This window comes from Zonotrichia albicollis, chromosome 31 (assembly GCF_047830755.1).
Source record: "Zonotrichia albicollis isolate bZonAlb1 chromosome 31, bZonAlb1.hap1, whole genome shotgun sequence".
Classification (NCBI taxonomy): Eukaryota; Metazoa; Chordata; class Aves; order Passeriformes; family Passerellidae; genus Zonotrichia; species Zonotrichia albicollis.
Window position 1 is genome coordinate 1,555,779 of NC_133849.1, and position 24,007 is coordinate 1,579,785.

The following is a 24,007-nucleotide window of genomic DNA, read 5'->3' on the forward strand; positions in this document are numbered from 1 at the left end:
TGCTTTCATCTTAGATCTCCTTGTTTCTACAGGGGCAACTGCTGCTGGCTGTGACTGCCTTTGCAGTTCAGCAGGAACCCGGACAGTTGTAACATCTGTGGGTTGCATTGCTGCACTATTAGACTCTCCCTCTTTGAGGCACTGGGAGGGCTTCTCATGAGCTTGAGAAATGTGCTCCTTCAGCATCTGGTTCATCTCGAGTATCTCTCCTCACCAGAACCCCCATCCAATCTGGGTAGTTTATAGCTGAGGTGGGCTGTGGGGCAGGGTCAGGCTCTGGGGCAGCATCCGTTGTCTTTGGGGTAGGTGTCAGGGTGGTGCAGGATCCCCGAAAAAGGGGGGGCAGGGGGCTCCCAGAACTCTGACGGGGCTGTACGGGAGTCCCAGTCCCAGATAACGGGGTGTAGGGGAATCCCAGTTCCGGAAATGGAGATTCAGGGGTGTCCCAGTGCCCAGGAATGGGGGATCAGGGGGGTTCCCGGCGGGTTCGTTGTGCCGTGTCCGGCCCGTGTTGCCGCTGGCGTGAGGGCGCTGCGGGAGCGGCTGCCCGCGGTCTCCTTGCGGCCGCTGCCTCGGCAGAAGCCGCTGCCGGAGCAGCGCTGGCTCGGCCCGGTTCCTGTGGTTGGGACAGAGGGCCCTGCCCCGTGCCCGGAGGCTGCCCTGGGGCTGCCCTGGGGCTGCCTCCGAGCTCCGCCGCCGCCTCACCGGGCATCTGCCACTGCGACCGCTCCCGGGACCGCACGAACACTTCCTTAATAGCGGCTCTGCCGAGCCAAGGCCGCCCTCAGGGCGGCAGCAGGGGCCGTGCTTGGCCCCGCTCCCAACAATCACCGCGCGAGCTCGAGGAGTGACGGCAGAATCAGCCAATCGCGGTGAGGGGCGGGCCGTGCACACGGCACGGCCCCGCCTCCCTTTCTCCGAACTCCGGCATTTCCCGGCAGCCGCTGCTGAGGAGCGGCCCCGGCGCTGGCCCCGGCCCGGGCAGGAGGCCAAGAAGCCGCTGCTGCTGCCCCGAACCGCCGGGAGCTCGGCGTGACCGGGACCTGAGGGCGCTGGGAGCTGGGGTGAGTGCGGGACGGAGCCGGGACCCGCCTGCAGCCCCGGCAGGAGCCCAGGCCGGAGCAGGGGATGCTGGAGAGAGGCCAAAACTTCTCTGTCACTTCCATCCTGCCCCTGGGCAGGAAACAGAGCACGTAAGGAAAGGCTCGAGGGTCTGGGTGAGGGTGGGACAGTTCAATCAGTGGTGACGGGCAGAACGCACTTGTCAGGAGAATTAATCCACAAACCTCAGAGGTTTATGTCCAAAAAGGAGACAGAGGAATCCTTTTACTTTATTCGAATAAAGAGAGAGGCCATGGGGCATTCACCTGGGGTCTCTCCAAGTTTTGGAGGACGCAGCCTCCCTTTTAATCCCAGTTTCCCGGCCGCGTTTCCCTTCTCTCTTTCCCCATTGGCGGAGGTACTTGAGAGGTTCAAATTTCCCTCTACTCCCGATACTTAAGATTTCCCTCTGATGTACAACCTCCCTTTTAATTTTTAATTCTTATGGAATTTAGGGTTTTCCCTCAGTGTTTCTTTCATCTTTCAGTGTTCAGTTTCATTTATCAGCAAACCTAAAGTTTGTTTGTAAAAGCAACTATCTTTTCCCATTCATCAATCAGTGGAATCATTTCCATTGTTTCTTTTATCTCTCAGTGCTGCTTTGATCTACCAGCAAACCCACAGCCTGTTTGTAAGGACAAAATCCATAATTCCTCTCACACTTGACTTGGGGAAACTAATTGAATTTATTCTCAAACATGGCAGGGCAAGAGAATGAGAACTGAAATAATTCATACGAAAATATCCTCCCCCCACTTCTCTCTCCTTCCCGGGTTTAACTCTGTCCCGCATTCCCTCCCTTCTCCCCAGCCAGAGGCGCAGGGGATGGGGGTCACAGCCCGGTCCTGTCCCAGCCTCCCATCAGGGACAGGAATCCTCGTCCTGCTCCAGCTTGGGGTCCCTCCCACGGGACACATCCCTCGGGAACGGGCTGCTCCAGCGGGGATCCCCCCGGGCTCACAGGTGCCGCCAGGAGCCGCTTCCATGGCTCTGCAGGGGCTTCCAGGGGCTCGGGGCCTCTCTCGGGCATCCCCTGCCCGTGGTCTCCTTGCGGCCGCTGCCTCGGCAGGAGCCGCTGCCGGAGCAGCGCTGGCTCGGCCCGGTTGCTGTGGCTGGGACAGAGGGGGCTGCCCCGTGCCCGGGGCTGTGCGGGGAAATTGCCGTGGCCGGAGGTTTCTGTGCCCAGAGGAGACAGAGGAGTCCTGTAAAAGTGACTTTATTGCTGAGCAGAGGGAGAGGCCGTGGGGCATTTGCTGTGCGGTCTCTGCCACTGTTGTAGTTCACAGCCTCCTTTGTCTCCTCATTTTCCCGGCCTCATCTCCCTTTGCCCACTGGCTGAGGTGCTTGGAAGGTTCAGATCTCCCGATCCGGTGTCCTCGTTAATGTGCATCCCCACTTTTGTAGAACAGCCGATATTCACTGCTCTGTTAAGTCTTTGTTCTTCTGGAAGTTCAGGAATTCAGCAGGACTTTGAGGAGCTTTCTGTGTCAATTTCTAACATTTTCTAAAGCTGATGGTTTCTCCCATTACTTCCTTATCTACAAGTCCCTGACCCTATCTCCAGGCAGATTCACTCATTGACTCTGATTTTTCTTCCTGGGTCCTCTTTGGTTTTGGGATTATTCTCAGTGCCCTCATTCCCTGTCCTTCTGTAGCCATTTCTGGATCAGGAGGCCTGGCTGCCACCTGCATCCCCTCACTCACCTGCTGAATGAGCTGCACTCTCAAGGTGTGGAGCATGGTACAAAGTTGAGAGTTGCTGTAGCACATGAGAGGAGAAACATCACTTGTTTAACCCATGGAGCCAGGGAGCCATGAAACCGTGTCCCATTCCCATCCTTTCCATGTTTGGGCCACAACATGAGCTGCTTTCTTGTTTCCTTTGTTATCTGTTCAGCACTTTTCGTTTGTCATCTAATTGCCAACAGCAGTTTGAGTCTTTAAATTTTCCACAAACTCCTCCTTTTTCTGCTAACTGATGATCTGATCCCATCCTATGGTTTAGTGTTGTGTTCCTCATTTTAGTGGATTGGTCAGCAGGAAGTTCAGGAGCTGGAGCTGTCTGGTTGGTTATTCCGAGGACAGCTTGTAATCTAATGATGCCATAGAAATGAGAAATGGGTTCTGTGGCTCCTGATATGAATTGGTTCGGGTACTCAGGGGCTGGTTCATGGTGTTGTAGGATTTGTTCTGATGGCCTTTCAGCTTTTTAGAATTCCTTTTGCCACCCTGTTAGGTGCCATGGTGTCAGCAGAAGATATTGAAGCCTTCCTGCTCAGGGCATTTCAGTGCCAGGCTCTCACAGGCAGCCACAGCTGCGCGGGTTGAGGTGAGCATGGGGCGGTGACCTGCGCTGTGTCTGATTGCCCTTCCTTCCCTCCCCTGTAACAGGATGTTGCTTTTAGATGCCACTTGTCCTGGTTGCTTCAGAGAGCTTTGGAGACACTCCATATCTGGTTTTCGCTATTTCCCTGGGGCTGCCCACACTTCTGGGTTCACTTCAGCATAGGCCTGGCCAGATATTTGACACAGAGGTACAACTGAACTGGCCTTTGTATCACCTTTTATAATATTAATTTGTGTTCTTTGTTTAGTGATCAAATCCCTTCGCAATAAATCATTATAACAATTAGGAGCAAATCAAAACTCATGCATTTCATACCCATCTCCCACATCTGCTAATAGTGGCTGAATAAAATCACACATCTTTCCCACTTTCCCTGAATAATCCAAGACATTTTTGGCATTATCCGCCCCTTGGGTCTGAGATTCAGGGTGGATTGAGAGGCCCCTGTGTCCATCAGGAAATGCCTCCTCTCAATGCAGACCCACCCTGAATGTTCTCAAGGGCTGCAGTGTGGAGGGTCCCTGGTGTGATGGGAGCTGTGACAGCCCTGCCAATCCATGTCCATCAAAGGGTGGACTTGCTGGTGCTGAGGGTGCTGCTGTCTGTGCTTGCAGTGTCCTTGTGCCCTGCAGCTGGAGCCCTGGTTCCTTGCCAGGGGCTGTTTGGGTGGGCTCTCCCCTGCCGAGGAGGGCAATGCCTCTGCCAGGTGCTTGTGGCCGAGCCGTGCCCTGGGTGCTGGGGCCCCCTTGGGCCCTGGGGTCGATCCCTCAGGGGCTGTAGGAACTGTGCCCTGGCCTTTGCCTTCAGCTTGGCCTTTTGCTGCTCCCTTCTTGCATTCACCTGCTGTGCCTTTGTGCCCAAGTGCTGCAGGGCCTTCTTGTGCCCCTCCTGCAGCCCCCTCAGTGCCTGTGGGTGCTCATCCTCTTACAGCTGCTGAGCTTTCTGCAAAATCATTTGTTTTCCAGTGACCCAAAGAATATCTTGATCCTTCCCTTATAATCGACATTTCCCAGGTGTTCCTTGCTCCTCCTCCCTGTGCTCAGGGTGCCCTCCCCAGCCCGTAGCCCAGAGCCGCTCCCTGTCCTGCCGCAGTGTCCAAAGGCGCCCTCGGCGGGCAGGGCCGGCAGCTGCACGGGGCCGGGCAGCGGCCGGGGCGTCCCGCAGCCTCCTGGGGGCCGGGGGCCGCTGCCGGCCCTGCCCGGGGCTGGTGGGGTCAGGCAGCGCCCGGCACTGAGCCTCGGCTGCCCCACAGCCCCGGCCCGGCCCCGCAGCTCCCCACAGGCCCCCAGCCCGTGCTCCCGGTGCCGCAGCTCTGCGCCCGGTGCTGCTGCTGTCCCCAGAGAGAAACCGCCTGAAACCCTGACCTCCTTGTTTTCCTCTCCTGGAAACCGGGGATACAAATGATCAGCTGACAAGTTTTGTGGCTAAGACCCTGCTGAAAAACATCCAAATCCTCACTATTTTTCTCTTCCTCCTCTTTTCTTTTTCTTACCACATAAATTCCTCCTGCGGCTTCTTGCCTTATCCATATTGCTGCACACTCCCCTTCACCCAATCCCTTTGCAGCCCACTATCACCATCCATGCCCTGTTGTCCAAATGCGAGGGGAATTTGGGGAGCTGGGAGTGGGGCAGCGCCAAGGCCAGGCCCCCCCGCGCTGTCCTGGCGGGAGCGGCTGCAGTGGGGACCGAGTGCGGGCGGGAGCGGCCGAGAGCCCAGCGCTGCCCCAGCCCGACCTGCCCCAGCTCCATCCCTGCCCCTGCCGTGGGATGCTGTGGGTTTGGGGGGAAGAGGGAGCCGGCAGTGGGAGCTGGGCCTGGGGCAGGAGGAGAAGGGAAGGAGAAGCAGGGTTGAGGAACAAAATGGTCAAACGATGCATGTGGGAGGAGAAGGTGGGATTGTGCAGGAGAAGGAGGAATAGCAGGAGGAAGAGGAGTGTGAGGAAGAGTGGAGACACAGGAGGAAGAGCAGAAACAGGAAGCACTGCAAGGTTCCACCTCTCCCTGTATCTGCAGCCTCTAGCCCCAGCTCTCGGAGTGTTGCCCCCTCACATGCAGCAGATATCTGGGGAGGAGGATCCATGATTTTCACGGGGGCTGAATCTTGGTGTTTCTGAGCTTGATTGGGCTAATATGTCAGTGTTACAGGTTTTTGTGGGTTCTGAATCTTTGTAGTTTGGAGGTGGTTTTGGCTGAATCTTGATGTTTGCGGAGTTTTTTATCTATGTCTTGAAGATTGCAGTATTTTTGTGCTGAATCATGGTGTTTCGGAGGTTCTTACAGAGAAAAGGTTCCCAATGACTCGGGCATAGAGGAACCACCAGCCCAAGGCACTCTCATCTTGTTTTTTTTCCCCAAACCAGGATTTTTCATTCCCAGGGCGCGTGTGGATGGAGGAGGAGGAAAAGCCGTGGAGATTTCGCATGAGGAGGGGCTGCAAACCCAGCCCAGGGAGCTGTGGGGAGGAAAGAGCCCCCCTGAGCCAGGAAGGCGGCCAGAGATCCAGCCAGAGCTCAGAGCTGGTGGAGAAGCCTCATGGCAGGGAGAAGCCCCACAAGTGCTTGGAATGTGGGAAGGGCTTCAGGTGGAACTCCAACCTGATCCAGCACCAGAGGATCCACACTGGGGAAAAGCCCTACGAGTGTGGGGAATGTGGGAAGTGTTTCAGCCGGAGCTCAACCCTGATCCGGCACCAGGAGAGCCACACTGGAGAACGGCCCTTTGAGTGTGGGGAGTGTGGGAAGAGCTTCAGAGACTGCTCTGACCTGATCCGGCACCAGAGGATCCACAATGGGGAACGGCCCTACGAGTGTGGGGAATGTGGGAAGAGTTTCAGCCAGAGCTCCCAACTGATTCGGCACCAAATGATCCACACTGGCGAAAAGCCCTACGAATGTGGGAAATGTGGGAAGAGTTTCAGGCAGTGCTCTGTTCTGATGAGGCACCAGGTGATCCACACAGGGGAACACCTGCTTGGAATGTGGGAAGAGCTTTGGGTGGAGTTCCACCCTGAGAACACACCAGTGCATCCACACCGGGGAGAGGCCCTACAAGTGTCCTGAGCGTGGGAAGAAGTTTCACGTCAGCTCCGATCTCATCAAACATGAGCAGATTCACACAGAGGAGAGGCCCTTCCGCTGCCCTGACTGCGGGAAAGGCTTCAAGCGCAACTTCACCCTCACCACCCACCAGCGCATCCACACCGGGGAGAGGCCCTAGGAGTGTGGGGAGTGTGGGAAGAGCTTCTCCAGGAGCTCAGCCTTGACCCAACACCAACGGAGGCGCCACTGAGGGAAGCCCTGTGTGTGCCCTGAGTTCAGGAAGAGCTTTGTGCGCTGCTCCAGCTCCATCCCCCATTGGTGGATCCCTGTTGGATGATCCCCAGTGACCGTTGTTGGGCAGATCTGTGGTGACCCCTTATGGGGAATACAGAGAGTACAGAGGAACTGATAAAGGGGCCTGTTATCTTAGGTCTGAGTGAGCAGAAAGTGTGGGAAAAACAGACACAGATAAAGGCTCCCTGGGCAGCAAGTGACCAAGCAACATGTGAGATTTTGATAAGATAATGTTACCAGATGACATGATGTCATGAAGAATGTGTAACCAATGGAAAATTGTTACCAAAAATAGAGCCCCCTATAACTACCATGCAAGTGAAACCCTATATAAACCCCTGGTATACTCAATAAAATTGGCTTCTGATCTAAACTCGGATGTCCCCATCTCTCCATTGTCAATAACCCCTGTTCTGGGTGATCCCCATTGGGTGGGGGGAAGGTGTTGGAGAGATTTCTTTCCCTTCTCCTTGTGCTGCTCTGATTTGGTTGGTAATAAATTCCGTCCCTCTGCCGGGGCTGGCTCTGTTGTCCCCGTGCTGGTGCTCTGGGTGGGATCTCTCCCTTTCCTTCTCTCATCTTCTGTGCCACTCCTCAGCCAATCAGAGAATGAGATGAATGGGAATGAGCCAATCAGAGAGAGCAGGGCTGATGACTCACTTGCCAGCAGACCCGCAGCACCCAGTGTTCCCCATCTGGCCCCCACCCTCCCTGCCCAGTCACGGCCCCCTGTGGGGTCCCCCCAGGTCCCTCCCCAGTGCCCCCCATAAACTGGACTGTGTTTAACTGGGAAGGTTTACTGGGAGCAGCCAGGTGGGGGCAGAGTGACAGTGGGGCTTGGGGGACACACAACCCCCCCCGAAAATCAGCATGGGAATGGAGCAGGAGGTCCTGGCTGGACCCAAGGCCACGGGGATGTGTTTTCCCTTCTCTAAATTTTCAGTGTGAGGTGCCCTGATAAACCAAACACCATTTGTTTTTTCTGATTTCTTCTCCAGGGTTTTTACAGGTCCATATTGTCTATTGTAATTAATCTAATCTGCAACCTCACTCCATGTCCAAACTTTATGGCTACTGGCAGGTGAATCAGATTGAGAAGCTGGGGGCTGTGAGGGGATGGAGTATGGAGTGAAACCAGAATCAGTAGATCCAGTTTGGTCGGTGGGGTTACCAAGGAATCTACCTAGTCTCTCTATGGGACCCAAGGCCATTATGGTTTTCTGTAAAGTAACTGCTGTACGTTTAGGTGTTCTGAAAGCCCTCAAATTAAAGAAGTAATAATTTCAGGTTTTACAGGTAATTGCATTGGTGACTGAAAACCAGGAATCAACTTTTATTCCATGAATCATTTGCAGGCAGGTGGCTTTGTAGGCGCTTTCCAAAAGCTGGTCGAGGGTACTGACTATAGCTAAAGGGTCTCCCCTTTCCAAAGTATTAATTCCCCCGGCCCAGAAAGCCGCACATTGTGTCAGGGACCATGTGTCACACTTACCTCCTGTTGTTAAGAAAACTCCATGTCCCCAGTACCCACTGGCCTCCTGTTCAGCTAATTTAATTTGATCTCCACCACTGAGGCACACTCAGAAGACATATTCTGTCTCCAATTCTTGTGGAAGGTGCCCGTATTCTTTCTTCAGCTTAGCTAATTTGGTAGTGCTGAATGGTATTTGTTCAGTTGTGATATGTGGTTCAAAATCTTCATCATTAATATAATTATATTCTGTTTTAACCAGGAGTCTCAAATGAGGGCAGCAGTTTTCTCCACAGTGTTTTACTGCTTCTAGTTCCTTATGGGGATAAATCTGTTTAATGTGAGGAGTTTCTTTTCCTCTGCCTGTGTTGAGGAATCAGCATTCAGTGAATTCTTAACATGTTCCTCTCTAAGGGCAGCTTGTAACAGATGGATCTCATTTCTTTCTTAATTTGATTGTTTTTGCCAAATTTCAGCTAGGTTTTGAGGGCAGTCCATTAGAGCTTTTTCCTCACTTCTTCACTTTAAGAGAGTTTCTATAGCTGCTGTGAGACAAGCTCCCAAAACTGAGCAGAGAATAGTTTTATTTTTGCCCAGTTTAAATTTTTTTCCTGTTGTAAAGAACATACTCTCTATCAATAACATTTTCCAAATTAAGTCAGTTACTTTGTGCCCATTCTTCTCCTCCCGGAGAAGTTTTGGCATTGTGTTTGGCTAGTAGAGCATAAAATTCAGCTTCAACTTTTGCGCTGAGGTTTTCAGGCATTTGATGAAGATACCAAAACCACGACAGGGAGGTATAGACTTAAGTTACACAATCTCACAGCCTTTGCTGTGTTTCTGTTCCCTTCCCAATTCCCTGGGTGGGTGAAGAGACTAAATCTGCCTGGGAGGTTCTACTCAGTTACTTCAAATAGTCCCTTCCCTTTCCAGACAGTCCAGATTCATACATACACAAAAAACAATTTCCTCTTTTGCAAAAAGATATCTCTTGTGAAATTCTGAAGACAGAACCCTCAATTGAGTATGGGGGTGTTTTTCACCTAGGCGTGTGCAGTTTGTGGCAAATTCAAGTCACCCCCCTTGCTTTCTAGACAACCGCTCACCCCTATTGGGGTGTCGGGCTCGGTGCAGCTGGAGTGAAACGTCCTTCCCCTGTTACAAACTACACACAACCCTGCAAACCCATCTGTCTGTTGGAATCCTGTCCGTGACGGCAATTTAATGTCACAATCCACTGGTACAAGTGGGGTTGTGATGGTTCATTAACTGATCTCAGAGTGCAAAAACAACACAGAGGGGATTTCGGTCTTAATCAAAACAAATGCACCTTTTATTGAGTGCCCATAGCAAATGTGATAGAAGGAATAGAAAGGAGATAAAGGATAGAGGGAGAGAGAGAAAGACGGGGGTGGGAATAGCTACCAAGGGAGAGACAAAATCCTCGTGCTCCAGCCAATAGATCTGTCTTGTCATGCTGGAGAGAATCTCAAATTCTTTGGTTAACTCAGGGGTCTTTTATAGTCATCCTCAAGGGGGCAACAGATAAAAGACAATGTAGAATAAGTCTATTGAAAATGTGTATAGACAGTCCACGTTCCAAAACAGGACAAATAAATCTCAGCAGTGAGCAGACCCATTGTTTCAGGATTGGTTTCTATGGGAAACCAGTCTTGGCTCAGCGAACAGACCTGCAGGAAACACTTGGCAAACCTCTCGCTTCAGTCAGGCCAGCGCCCCTGTGTTACAATTTTAAGGGTCTCAGTCCTTGGGAGGGGGCTTCCCTTACAGCGGTTGTGAGGCTGATGCGGGATCTTCCATGGGGGGATCACTGGAGTTACCTCAGAAAGTTAATTTGGCCAAGAGGTGGGGAAATTCACGGGCCATTGTGATGAGCGAGGATTGTGAAGCAGGTGTAAGCTTACAGAGCAAGCCGCTCCCTGTCAGCCCCTGCTCGAAGCAGTTGTACTGTGGTGACCCAGCAAGCACAGCTGCAAACAATCACTTGGTGAGCATCCACCTCAACCAGGCCAGAACTCCAGCCAGGGTCTTCAGGGTCATGGTCTCTGTCCTTGTGACGGTTGTGAGGTAAATGGGGGAAACTTCAGACCACCTCTCACAAGTTTCTCTTCCTCAACAATCCCCCCTCTGGGAGATATCTTCTGTTATTGGGCCATTGTCACTGCATGACTGATAAAAATTTCATCATCCCATTGTGAGATTCTCTGGCCTGAGGGAGGAGCCAAGCACTCCTACCTGGATATAATTTGACATTTGCAAGAAGAGAGACAGGCTTTTCCCACTGGATTCCCAGAGGAGCAGCTTTCTTTTTCACTGCATTTCCAGGGGAAGTCCAGGCCCATCTACACCACCACTGGACCTTCAGAGGAAAACTCCACCCTTCTACAAGATCTCTGCTTCAACAGAACCACACCTGTCACTCCAGGAGCACTGCTGCAGCCACCATTTAATAGGACTGCTACTACCACTGTGACCCACTGGGTGTCAGGTCATATTCTGACTCTGTCAGTGGGGTTTTTTGTTTGTACTATTGCATTTGTAATTTTAGTTTTCCTAGTAAAGAACTGTTATTCTTATTCCCATATCTTTGCTTGAGAGCTTTTTAATTTCAAAATTATAATATTTCAGAGGGAGAGAGTTTACATGTTCCATTTCACAGGAAGCTCCTGCCTTCCTTAGCAGACACCTGTCTTTTCAAACCAAGAGAGAATGTCATCCATATAATGTAGGATGATGGCATCTGGGAAGGTCCTTTGGATGGGAGATAGGACATGGGCCATGTACCACTGGCATATAGAGGGTGAGTTTTTCATTCTTTGGGGGAGGATTCACCAGTGGTGCCGGTTCAGATGTGCCTGTTCAGGGAGGGAATGGAAAAAGCGAATCTGGGAGCTTCTCAGAGATAGAGAGGGATGTTTAAAAAGTGGCCTTTGATATCTATGACCACCAGTCTCCAATCATGGGGAAGCATGAAGGGAGAGAGAAGGCCAGACTACAATGACCTCGTTAATTTTACAAAGGTCATAGAGGAGCCTCCACCTGTCCTTGCCAGGTGTTTTAAGAACAAAGACAGGGGAGTTCCAAGGGCTGTTGGTAGGTACAATGTGTCCCTTGGAGAGCTGCTCCTCCAGGAGGAGCTCGAGAGTATGTAATTTCTCTGTTGAGAGGGGCCATATATTCACCCACGGTGGGGTGTCAGTCTTCCAGGTGAGTCGTGGGGTGGTGCCCTCTGCAATGGCCCCAACTAGAAATCCCGGGATGGAGGTGGAATATCAAGTCAAGCTCCCCATTGGGACAACAGGTCCCTGGCCCACAGGGTGATGGGTGCCCTGACTACAAATGACCTGATGGTGGCAGTTTGGCCCTCTGGTCCTTCTATTGTGATAGTATGCTTGCTCCTCATGGAGATAATGGGGGAGATGACTCCCAGCTCCTGGTTCGGGGGCCATTTTGGTTGTGTAATGATAGTAACATTGGCCCCTGTGTCCATCATCCCTTGTAGGTAGATGTTATTACCTTTATTCGACAGGCCAACCTCTATAAGGGGTTTGTCTTGGCCCAGGATTTCAACTCAGAATGCCATTGGGCGCTCTGGGATACTGTCTATGTCTAATGGCAATAAAAAGGCTTGGGCGATCACAGTCTCTCTGTGCAGGAAGTGTGGTGGTTTTGTGCAGCAGACAGTGACTGTGATTTCGACAATTGGCCCAACAGTTTGTACTTCTGCTACAACACGTATTTCATTTGGTCCATAAATACAGTTACCTATTACCAGCACATCCCTCAGGCCCTCTAGGGGTCTATATTTTCTGGTGGGAATATGATAGAAGGCAGAGTCATCAAATTGTACGGACAGAGCGCTCACCAGTTGGCGTCAGGTCCTGACCTGAACTTGTTGGAAAGCCTTGGTGACTCTGGTCTGCTGTTTGGAGTATGAAGAGCTCCATGGGAATTTCCCACATCTTGGACCTCTGGAATAGTGGGGAGGGTAGAGTGAAACAGCTTTCCATTTGCTGTCTTCACACAGGGCCGCCCTGCAGTCTGTTGGAAGTTTTTTGGCTGATAATGGTGCTGGTGGTGGTGCGGCTGCAGGTGATAACAAAACTGAGAATGGCTGTTAGAATATCTGTTGCAATCCATACAATGTGGTGAATGGCACCTCTTTGGTGCCTGCTGGTCTTTAGGCATTTTGTGTTCTGGACAGTCCTTCAAAAAATGGCCCAGTTCCCCACAATTAAGATATTTTTCAGCATTTTGGGATGTTAAAAAGGCCCTCTCCCTTAGAGATTGCCTTTGCCACAGTGTGTTCAGTGGAAGAAAATTGGCGCAGGCCTCACCCATCTGGTAGATTGTAGGTTCTGGGTCGAAGGGAAGAGCTCTTAATATTGTTTTGCACTTAATTGCCTTTTCTAAGGCCATTTTATTCGGAACTTCCTTCCTGGCGTCTGGGCTTTTTATTTGTCTCTCAAGTGCAACTTTAAGTCTGTCTACAAATTTTATGAAAATTTCACTTGCCCTTGTTTGATGTTAGTGACACTCTGTGTATGTAGGGTGTCATCAAGAGTGAGGAGCAGGGATGTCTTTGCAGCAGTGACGATGTCATTGAGTGCAGCTTCTTGTAAATCCTTTGCTTGGTCTTGTGGCTTCTGGAAGTCACCTTCTCCTGCCATTTGTTCAAGGGTTAAATTTGATTTGTTGGCATCTTTTGAATATGTGTCCGCCAGTGATTTGAGATGCCTTTTTTACTGCCTCTCCCACAGCATGCACTCGACCGGGGTATGAGACTCTATCCAAAGTTTCTCTCATCTGCCTCACGATTGTCATTGGGGAGCACTGAAGAAAAGACCCTTGTCTGAAGTTTCTGGCCCTGTTGGAGAAAATTACATGCCAACGACTGCAAGACCTGAGCACAGTGCTAAGCTATTCTTCACAGATGTTGTTTGCTGAATGCTACACTGAGCCCAATGAAAGAAGAAAGGGGCATCTTGCCTGTTTGCAGCAATAACCTTAAAATCTGTCCTAGCTCTCGGCCTGGCTGGACTTCTCCTGAGTCTTGGGTGGTCCCTCACCTGTTTTACAACCGCCGTGACAGACAGACTGAGATTGTAAGGAGCCTCTCCATCAAAGACCGAGACATGAAACCCCCATGTGAAAAGGCCCCACTCCTCCTTCCAAGGACTGGGAATGAAACCCCCAACCCGGGAGAGATGTGTGGGGGAGGCAAGCTGACCAAAGCGAGATGCTTGCCTGCAGGTTGTGACCACTGAACCAAGAAGACAATGCCTCTCACTGCTGAGAACATGGACTACCTGTTACATCTATTATTTCATGTATCTGTTTCCCCCCCCCGCCATCCTTGCAATTTCCAATAGAGTTATCATAATAAAAACCTCTGAGTTAGCTAGAGATTTCAAGATCTCCCTAAACCTGACCTGGTGAACTCCATCGGCTGGACATCAAAGGACTTCACTGTTCTATGTTTGGTAGCTGTATACCTTCCTTACTCTTCCTCCCTCTTTTCATTCTTTTTCCCTTTTCCCCCCAATTCCTCCCCAATGCATTTGGCTGTGGTTATTCAACAAAGGTGCATTTGTTTTGATTATCACTGCAAATCCCCCTGTGCCATGTCAGTTTTTTGCACCCTGAGATCAAATCCACAAACAATCACAAAACCCGTTCATAAGGGCAGATTTTGACACGGGAAGAGTAGGCAGTTCATTATATTTTTATTTTCATGCATGACCAAGACACGGGAAAAGAAGGTGGCTTCCAGAAAGTTTTTAAGAAATGCAACCCCCGACCGTATTCCTTAGCCACTTTGCAGAGCTCTTTCAATTCCCCATAGGGGATCGGCTCCCAGGAATTGATTGCAGTCACCCTTCTTCTGTGTTTACATATAATTGACAGGCCCACAATCTCTTTGGCGACCTCTGCAGCTTGGCCCAGTGATCCTCAGACTCAGGACCAGAATCCAGGTCTGCAGAATCCCTACTCTCATCATCCGAGGAGGATGGAGGGTGCTTGATGACTGCACGGGGCCTCTTGTGGCAGCCGGAATCTGCCTGTTTGTGGGCAGCTGTGGAAGCCAATATGGCCTCCTTCTGGTCACTGTCATCATCACTTCTGGCTCCAGTATTGTGGGAATGGGAAGGGTAGGGACTATCAGGGGAGGAACCAAGAGAGGAGGGGGTAGGTATGGTGTGCATAATGGGTAGGGGATTCCTGATAGAGAAGGGAAGTCCTGACATGGACACACTTCCCCACACAGAAGGGGAGGGGCAGGGCACGATGACAGGAATAGAGAAAGTGGGAGGAGGGTCGGAGGGGTCATTTTGGGCAGGACAGGGAGGTGACAAAATGCCCATTGCCTTTGTGGGGTCAGCACCATTTTGTGGAGAAAGGGCAGGAAAACTTGGAGAAGACAATATGGCAGGGTGGACAACATTCCTGGCATCAACTGGGAGAAAAACAGGGGATGGTAGAACTGGGTATGTGGACATTGGTAAGAGGGTTAGGGGAGAGCCCAAGGCAGCATGGCCAGTGCTGCCCTGGAGAGGGGACAGAGGAGATTGGGAGATGTCAGGGAGATGGTAGCAACCCTGCGCCTGCTGGCAGGATTCCCTGAGGTAGGGAAGAGGGTTTAGGGATGTGAGGGGAGGAATGGGGAGAAGGGGTGTTAAACTGGGGTCCCGAATGCTTCCCAACATTTTCTACAGATGTAACAATAAGGCCAAAGGATAAAATTTCCCCACTGAAAGATTCCCTTTAACTCGAAGAACGTAGAACCTTTTCCCTGTATGGTCCCAGAACTCATTAGAATGGATTCCTTCATAACATCAGAAAAATACTTGAACAACCAATGAAGAAAAGATTTTAAATCTCCCTTTGAAAAATGAAAATTTTCCCCAGCAAGGATTCCGTTAACTTGTATAAACTTGGGTATAAACTTCCCTCTGTGGGTGGGTCAGTTTGGCTCCCATCCCCACACTTCCTCCCAACATCCAAGAGGAAAAGAAGGCAAAGGAAAGACAAAAAAGGGTGACCCCCAAATATATTACTCACAAGACAGTGGGTCAACAAAAGCTCTCCAGGTGCTCCGTCAGCTCCAACCGATCTTCTCACCTCAGGAAGGTTGCCAGTCGCCTGTGGGATTGCCCCAATAAAACTTAAGAGTCTCCTCTGGGAACTGGCTGCTCTGAACATGGCTTAGTTTCAGTAGCAAACAAGCTACTGAAGACACCTCCAGGAATGCTCTGAAGAGGTCCTTGTTCAGGCTGCCAGCTGTCACAAGCCGCAAACCCATTGGTGGTGGAGTGAGAGGCAGCAGAGCTGTGACCTTCCAGAAGTGTCTCCAGTAATGAAGCTGCTCAGTGGCACAGGCACGCAAACACAGAATCCCTGCAGCACACACTTCTCTTGTAGAATCACCAACAACAAAGAAGCTGGAAGGGCCTAGCTATGGAGGTCAGAATAGGAGGTTTATTCCAGCCATACACAAAGGAGTCAAGGGACAAAGACAAAAAGAACAGTGGGAGGTCTGGGTTTAAATACAAGGGACAAGGGGGAGCGGATTAGAGCATCAGAGCCAATGGGCTGAGGGCTGAGGGCGGTACAGAGGGGAGACAAGGGGTGGAAGCCAATAGGGTAAAGGGGGTGGGACACTGAGGCAATATGGGGCCAATGGATATGCAGGGAAGGGAGAACATTCAAGGACTTATAAATATAAGGAAAAAGGGAGGGAGAGGGCAACAGTCCAACCAGGAAGGTAGAACTGGGTACATTTGCATATACAACAAAGCATCTTGGAAGAGGGTCTGCTCAGTTGCCCTGAACAGGAGAGATTTCTCCAACTTGGGGTCCGTCTGTCTGTCCAAAGGACTATAATGGCCTTTGTTCTGTAGGCCCACCGGCCTCCACAGATGCTCAGTAGAAAAAGGAGTTAGAAGCCTTGCTTGTGAAATTTGTGGGACATGCAAACCAGAATATCACAGCCTTCATGACTTACCACCTGGCCAGAGAAGGAACCCACTCAGACCCTGCTGGGCAAACCCACATTCCTAGAGAGACCCTTGAGGGTATTACTGAAGCTGTGCATAGCACATTTTTAAAGGTTCCCGATGCTGTGACCCCCAAAAAGCATTTACTTATGTAAAGCAAGGACCAGCTGAGCCTTATATGCAATTCAAGGGCTGCTTGAAACAAGCTCTTAAAAGACAAATAGAGAACGACATTGCCAGAGAGGTGCTGCTTTCAAAATTAGCTGTTGAAAATGCTAATGACAAGTGTAAAAAACTTCTGAAGTCCATGTCTAAGAAGGAACCCACCCTGCTGTAAATGATAGAGGCATGTAACCACCTGTGTACCTTCAGCATTGGGCAACTGTTACTTATGAAGCTGTCGGGGCTGGTATAGCAAATGCCTGTGTGTGGAAGGGGCTAACAGCGGGCCTGTTAGCTAAAGGAGTGAGAAGAAAGGTAAGAAGCAAGTAGTTGATAAGGAGCTCTCTCCAGGGCTGTAGCCAAGGAGACCAAGAGAAGTGTGGAATTGAAAAAGAAGAGAACTTTGCAGCTGGATGAAGTAATTTTAGAAAGTTAGTTGAAGTCATTGTAACTTTTCAGCAATGATGTTATGTTGATTTATTGTGGCCAATAGTTAGGGTAGAAGAAGTATCAACAATTAAAAATGTATAAAAGGTCCACCATTTTCTATAATAAAGAGTTGCCATCTGAGACTGCTTGTGATCTCTGCTTTGTGTCATGACTGCCTTGACAGTGTCCTCTGGTGATCCCGACGTGATTCAACACCCTTAAGAACATCCTTGGTCTGGACCCATACGGGGTCTTAGCAACTGGCAAACGTGACTCACTGGGACCTAGTGGGGGAGGCTGCGTTGGTACAGCTGAGAATGGCGGGTGGAAACCACAGGGAAGCCCAGACCTGATTTTCTCCCATCAAGACACTTTGAAGTAGGTGAGCCACCAAGTAGTAATAATGGGAGATAATTTATCTAATGAAGAAGAGACTGTTTTGGCTACATGGAAAGTTTTGTTAAGAAATAAGGGAATTAATAGTTTAGACTATGCCCTTCATAGTCAATTGCTGTGGGCTAAATCACAGGATTTTGGCAGTGATCCTGACACAGCATTTAGTGCTAAAGCATGGAAAAAAGTTGTGGACAGACTGTGGGAAGTCATCTGAGTGGGCAATTAAACTGTTTTTGATCTAGCTGTTACCTGGGGATCACTTTTTGAGACATTAAAGGCATGGAAAACAGAGTGAGAAAAAGCAGAGCAGGACACGGATGAAGAATCGGGGTTGATAACAGAAACTGATGAGGGAGATGAGGCAGAAGGGGCCTCTGATGGGGAACTTGGTGAATCTGTCCTTGAAGAAAGTGCAGGTGCCATGCAAGTTACCAGGCTGGCTACCAAAGCTTCTGGGAAAGCTGCCAAGGCTTCTGGGCAAACTGCACAGCAGCTCCCGATGGTGCCTGAATACACTACACTGCTGCACCAGGTAGCTGAAATGCCTTTAGCAGAGAGAGAAACTCAGCCGTCTGCCCCCCTGCTTCCCTCTGCTCTAGTCCAGCCATCTGCCCCCTCACTCCCCTCTGAGCTGCATGAACAATCTGCAAGGTTGTATCCTCCGTTACCTGACAGTGACAGCAACAGCAAATCAAGTGGGGAGTTGCCCACAGTAACACCTGAGTTGGGGCAAGGAACTGTTGACAGATCACCTTCTAATACCTCTAGCCTTACTGCCTGATGGACTTTGCCCCCATGTCAAGTAACTGGGCTTCATTGACAGCCTCAGGACTTTTGGGAATTTGTTACGAAGAAAGCAGCTGAAGAAAAGAATTGGGACATGATAGAAAGATTAGGTGCTCCAAGAATACCTCAGGAGAACGGTGCCAATGCAAATGTTGCCTGTGATAATCCTATGGCTTTTCCAGGATTTAAAGCACCTCCTGGAACAGGGCAGGATGATAGTCATTACATCTTTGCTTGGAAGGTTGTGCAAGATCTCCAGTTGAAAGTGGCTCAGTATGGTATTAATTCCTCAGATGTAATGCAATTAATACATGTAATTAATCCAGTTATCCTTGCACATTATGACATCATTCATCTTTCTACAATTTTATTCCAGCCAGTACAATACGATGTATTTCAAGACACTTGGAGGCAAGTGGCTGAGTGCACAGCTCTAACAAATATGCAGTTGCCTCAACACGACCCTCATCATGCTGTGGGTATTGATGCCTTACTGGGCACTGGGCCTTTTGCTAACTCAGATTTACAGGCAAGGTGGGATCCCTCAATTTTGGCGCAAGCTCAGAGAATTGGCATGAGTGCTTTAATTAAAACAACGGAAATGCTCCTCTGGGATCTCATCAAGTGATGATTTGCTCTTCAGACCAGGGGTCACCAATTGATGATTTTTTCCTTCTCAGTCACTCGGGGTTCACCAATTGTGACAGTGGTCACAAGGGTTTGGAGGTGAAGAGAGAGGCGAGAATGTTGACCTCATGTTCAGAAGACTTCATTTATTATTTTTTGATATATATATTCTACATTATAACTACACTAAAAAGAAATAGAAGGAAAAGTTCTCAGAAGGCTAGCTAAGGTCAGAATAGAAAAGAATGAATAACAAAGGTCTCTGTCTCAGCAGAGAGCGAGACCCAGCTCTGCCGGGAGCGGTCAGTAAATCCAAACATCCCCAGGAGACCAATCACGGATCCACCTGTTACATTCCACAGCAGCAGATAACCATTGTTTACACTTTGTTGCTGAGGCCACAGTTTCTCAGAAAAGAGAAAAATCCCAAGAAAGGATTTTTCACAAAAGATGTCTGTGACAGCCAGTGGATGTCATCCAGGAACCATATCAGTAGCAGTTTTGATTGATACTGGCGCAGATGTCAGAATACTCTCGTGACTTTGCTGGCTTCAATCGTGGCCTCTCGCTTATGCAAGTTTTGGACTTCTGGGGTTGGGTGGTGCCACAACAGGTGCTTTGTTAGCCATTCTAATTAATGAGAGACATCCTGATGGCCAACAAGCTAACATCAGACTCTATGATGCCAATGCAACTCAAAGTTTGTGGGGACAAGATTGTTTATCTCAATGGGGTGTCAAAATTACTACGGATTTTTAAAAGGGGCCACTGTGATGCAGGGCAATGAATGTCCAGTTGTGGCCCTGACATGGTTGACAGATAAACCTGTCTGGGTTGACCAGTGGCACCTTACTACCGAAAAGCTTACTGCCCTGCAGAAATTAGTCACAGAACAATTGCAAGCAGGACATACTGAAGAATTATTCAGCTCCTGGAATACCCCTGTTTTGTAATAAAAAGAAATGGTGAAAATGGAGACTTTTACATTATTTACTGCAGATAAATGATGTAATGGCAACAATGGGAGCTTTACAACCAGGCCTTCTTACACCTACAATGATTCCACAGGAATGGTGAATAGTTGTCATTGGTTTGAAAGATGGTTTCTACACATTGGCTGAGCAAGAAAAAGAAAAATTTGCTTTTACTGTGCCTTCCATAAATCATGCTGCACCCAATAAAAGATATCAATGGAGGGTACTCCCCCAAGACATGAAAAATTCGCATGTTTGTGGCACAGGCCTTGTCAAAAGTGCAGGAGCAATTTAAAAACTGCTACTGTTATCACTACATGGATGATATCTTCTTGGCATCTGACCACAAACAACAGTTTTCAGTTCTTAAACAATGTGCTGTGACAAATTTGAAAACTTTTGGTCTGATCATTGCCCCAGAGAAAGTGCAGGAACACATGCCTTGGAAATATCTAGGTATGTTGATGACTAACACTCAAGGTATGGCTCAGCCTGTGAAGTTAGACACTGATGTTAAAACTGCTACTGATGTACAGAAATTGGTTGGTTTAATAGGTTGGATTAGATCATATTTAGGCATAACTAATCATCAGATGCAACCATGGTTTGATTTGCTCTCAGGCATCACTTCCTGTACTGGTGAGAGGCAATTGACCCCAGCAGCAAAAAAGACCAGAGAAAAAATTGAATTAGCCTTAGCACACAAATTTGTAACAGAATAGATACCTCTGTTGGTGTTCAATTGTTTATTTTGAAGCACCATGAAATACCATGTGGAATGCTGTGTCAATGGAGTGATAATTGGGAAGATCAACTGCATATTCTGGAATGGATATTTTCATCTTTCAGATCTCAGAAAACAGCTCCAGGACTTTATAAGCTTTTTGCAGGTATCATCGTCAAAGGCCGCAGACGTTGTCATGAGATTTTGGGACACGACCCTGCGACCCTGGTGATACCTGTAAAAGAGTGGTATTTTCAATGGTGCTTTGAAAATAATAATGAGTTACAATCTGCCTTATCTTGTTTTACAGGCCAAATAAAATACCATTTGCCTTCTCATCCTGTTCTAAAACTGGCCAAAGAAATTCCTTTTGAAGGGAAACAAATTTGTTCTCCTGTTCCAGTGGAAGGTATAACAGTTTTTACAGACGGATCCGGGAAAATGGGAAAAGCAGCTGTGGCTTGGAGAAAGGATGATCACTGCTAATATGAGACAATGATTCAGCAAGGATCTCCTCAATTGGTTGAACTTTGTGCTGTTCTTCTGGCTTTTACTTTATTTCCTGATTCTGTAAATACAGTTACAGATTCCATTTATGTTGGCAATTTAGTTCTGCATTTAGATCAAGCATTGTTGTATAATATTCAAGAGAAACCATTATTTATCATGTTAGTGAAGTTATGGACAGTTATTAGTGCTCAAAAACATCCTTACTTCATCGTGCATATTTTTAGCCAGACATCATTACCTGGATTTTTTTTTTGAAGGAAAGACCTATGTAGATTCTCTAGTAGCTGCTGCTGCAATCGAGACTGTACCTAATGCGTTGCAGCAAGCAATTTTATCTCATCAATTTTTTCATCAGAGTGCTCAAGCTTTACAGCAGCAATTTCAATTGTCTCCTGGTGAAGCAAAATAATTCTTTCTTCTTGTCCTGAGTTGTTGCACGATTCATGTCACTCAATATTATGGTACCAGCCCTAGTGGTCTTTCCGCTTTAGAGGAATGGCCAACTGATGTTACTAAAATGCCAGAATTTGGTTGCTTTAACTATATTCGTGTCGCAATTGACACCTTTTCTCATGCAATGGTTGTTTCAGCATTCACAGGAGAAAAAACTCATGATGCTATTCGTCATTTTCATAATGCCTTTTCTATTCTAGGTGTTCCATGTCACATAAAAATGGATAACGGCCCAGCAAATGCTTCGCAGGAAATGCAAACATTCTTTCATGCTTGGGGCATGGAGCATTCAACAGGCATTCCACGTCTCCACAGGCCAAGCAATTATTGAAAGGGCTCATGGTCTTCTTAAACGTCAGGTTCAAAAACAAAAAGGGGGAATGTAACAGGAGTCACCTCAAGTGAGATTAGATAAAGCTGTTTATGTGTTAAACTTTTTGCATTCCTTACTTGACTCACAGTTATCTCCAATCTTTTACCATTTTTCCTCTTTGAATTCTAGGCAACCAGATTTCTGTAGAAATGTCAAGGTATGGGTCAAGGATTTAATTACTGGTAGGTGGTCTGGTCCAGAGGAACTGATAACCTGGGGAGGGGTTATGCTTGTGTTTTGACAGACAATGGTCCTCGATGGGTTCCTGCTCGCTGTGTTAAACCTTATCTGGAGCACGCAGGACAGGACAGGATGGATGGTTCCGCAGCTGAAGCAGAACGTATGGATGACACTGGCTAAGGCCATAGATCAGGACATGTATTTCATCAGTTTTAATGTGCATTCATAGTAATTAAAGGGTGTGGTTTTGGTTTGCACTGATCAGGAGAATGCAAGTTTTTCGAATTTTTGTTCTAGTATTCCTGCATCTCCTTTTGAGCACTTGGGGTAGTTATAGTTTAAGATTTGAGTATTAGACATATAACTTTATGGGATAAAGTAGTTAAAAATTTTAAAAGCACTTATAGATGAAGGACAGGAACGATTGTATTAAGAATGAGAATGTTAATTTTGTTGATGGTTGTGATTGTTGCTTTGTGTTTCCCCTGTCTGCTTGGATTTTTGCAAAGGGCCCTGCAAAAATCCATAGCAGCTGTATTTACAGTTCAGAAACAAAAAGGAGGAATTGTGGAAGGGGCTAACAGTGGGCCTGTTAGCTAAAGGAGTGAGAAGAAAGCTGAGAAGCAAGAAGGAGCTGATAAGGAGCTCTCTCCAAGGCTGTAACCAAGGAGACAAGAGAAGTGAGGAACTGAAGAAAGAACTTTGCAGCTGGATGAAGTAATTTTACAAAGTCAGTTGAAGTCACTGTAACTTTTCACCAATGATGTTACGTTGATTTATTGTGGCCAATAGTTAGGGTAGAAGTAGTATAAACAATTAGAAAGTGTATAAAAGTTCAGCCATGTTTGATAATAAAGACTTGCCATCTGGGACTGCTTGTTGTCTCTGCTTTGTGTTGTGACCGCCTCTACAGTGACACCTTTGCAGCTTTGAGGACTATGCCAGGGGACTCCTGAACATGCTCCAGGGTCAGGAAATCTGGGCATTTGAATAAAAAAGTGCTATGGAATGGGGGAGGCCAGATCCAAAGCTCCCAGTATTTGCCAGCAGTTGGTGCCATAATGGAAGGCATTATGCTAATCAACAATGTTCCAAGTCATGGATTTTAAGAGCTTTTGATATCAGGAAACAGAAGCTGAGGCACAGGGTGGCACCGCACACAGACACAAATGCCCCAGCCGATGCCTCAGCGCAGACCACAGCAAGTCCCAGCCCAGCCGCCACAAGCAGCCTTTGCCTGACCATTGCCAATTTACAACCATCCACAGCAGGGAGCGCCGGACTGGACCTGGTCACCTCCATCACAGTAACGTTACTTGAGTCATCTGTTCATTTGCTTCCCACAGGAGTTTTCGGACCGCCCGGGCAGCGTGTGCATGCATTGTTTATGGATTGGTCATCCACCTCTTTGATGGGACTTTTTGTTCTCCCTGGGGTTATAGACTCTGACCCTGATAATGAGAATATGATCATGGCCTGTACAATTCCATCGGCCTTTCACTGTTCCCCAAGGAACTTGAATAGCTCAATTGATATTATTTCCCCAAACCATGAGCATACTTTTCACAGACATGACGTGAAAAAGGGGATTTGGGTCTACTGCAACACCCCAAGTATGCTGGGTAAAACCTATATTAGAACAATGCCCTACATGCTGGTGCACTCTGAAATCAAAAGGACAAAAGATAACACCTGACAGCCTCATAGACACAGGGGTTGAAGTTACAGTTATCTCTCAAGCCAAATGGCCCTCACAGTGGTCCCTTGCTGAAGTGCTCCAGGCATCTGCAGGCATTGGAGGAAGCAGCTGCAGCTGTCAAACCACCACTTGATACAGATCAAAGGCCCCGAGGGACACTGTGCCTCAGTCATACTGTTTGTATTACCAATGCCAACGGTACTGCGGTGGGGGATGTTCTCTCCCAGTGGGGCTTTGGAATTCAATCAGATTTTTAATGGGGACCATTGGAGCGCGACACTTTAAAACTAACCTGGAAAACAGAGAAACCAGTTTGTTTGGATCAATGACCCCTACCATTACAAAAACTTTGTGCATTAAAGGAGTTGGTCCAACAACAGCTCCAGAAAGGGCATATTGTCCCTGTCCCTTCCACTCGTCCTT

General features: G+C 48.5%; 1 long non-coding RNA gene and 2 pseudogenes across 1 annotated transcript; 2 read left to right on the forward strand and 1 right to left on the reverse strand.

Moving 5' to 3' along the window:
- The window catches only part of LOC141725842 (class I histocompatibility antigen, F10 alpha chain-like), a 259,037-nt pseudogene that overhangs the window by 125,509 nt on the left and 109,521 nt on the right, over positions 1-24,007 (reverse strand).
- LOC141725894 (uncharacterized) lies at positions 867-7,280 on the forward strand (annotated as a pseudogene).
- On the forward strand, positions 1,055-22,725 carry LOC141725918 (uncharacterized). Its single transcript, XR_012577485.1, has 3 exons — positions 1,055-1,193; positions 20,680-20,778; positions 21,533-22,725. It is a non-coding gene; the product is annotated as an uncharacterized LOC141725918 (long non-coding RNA).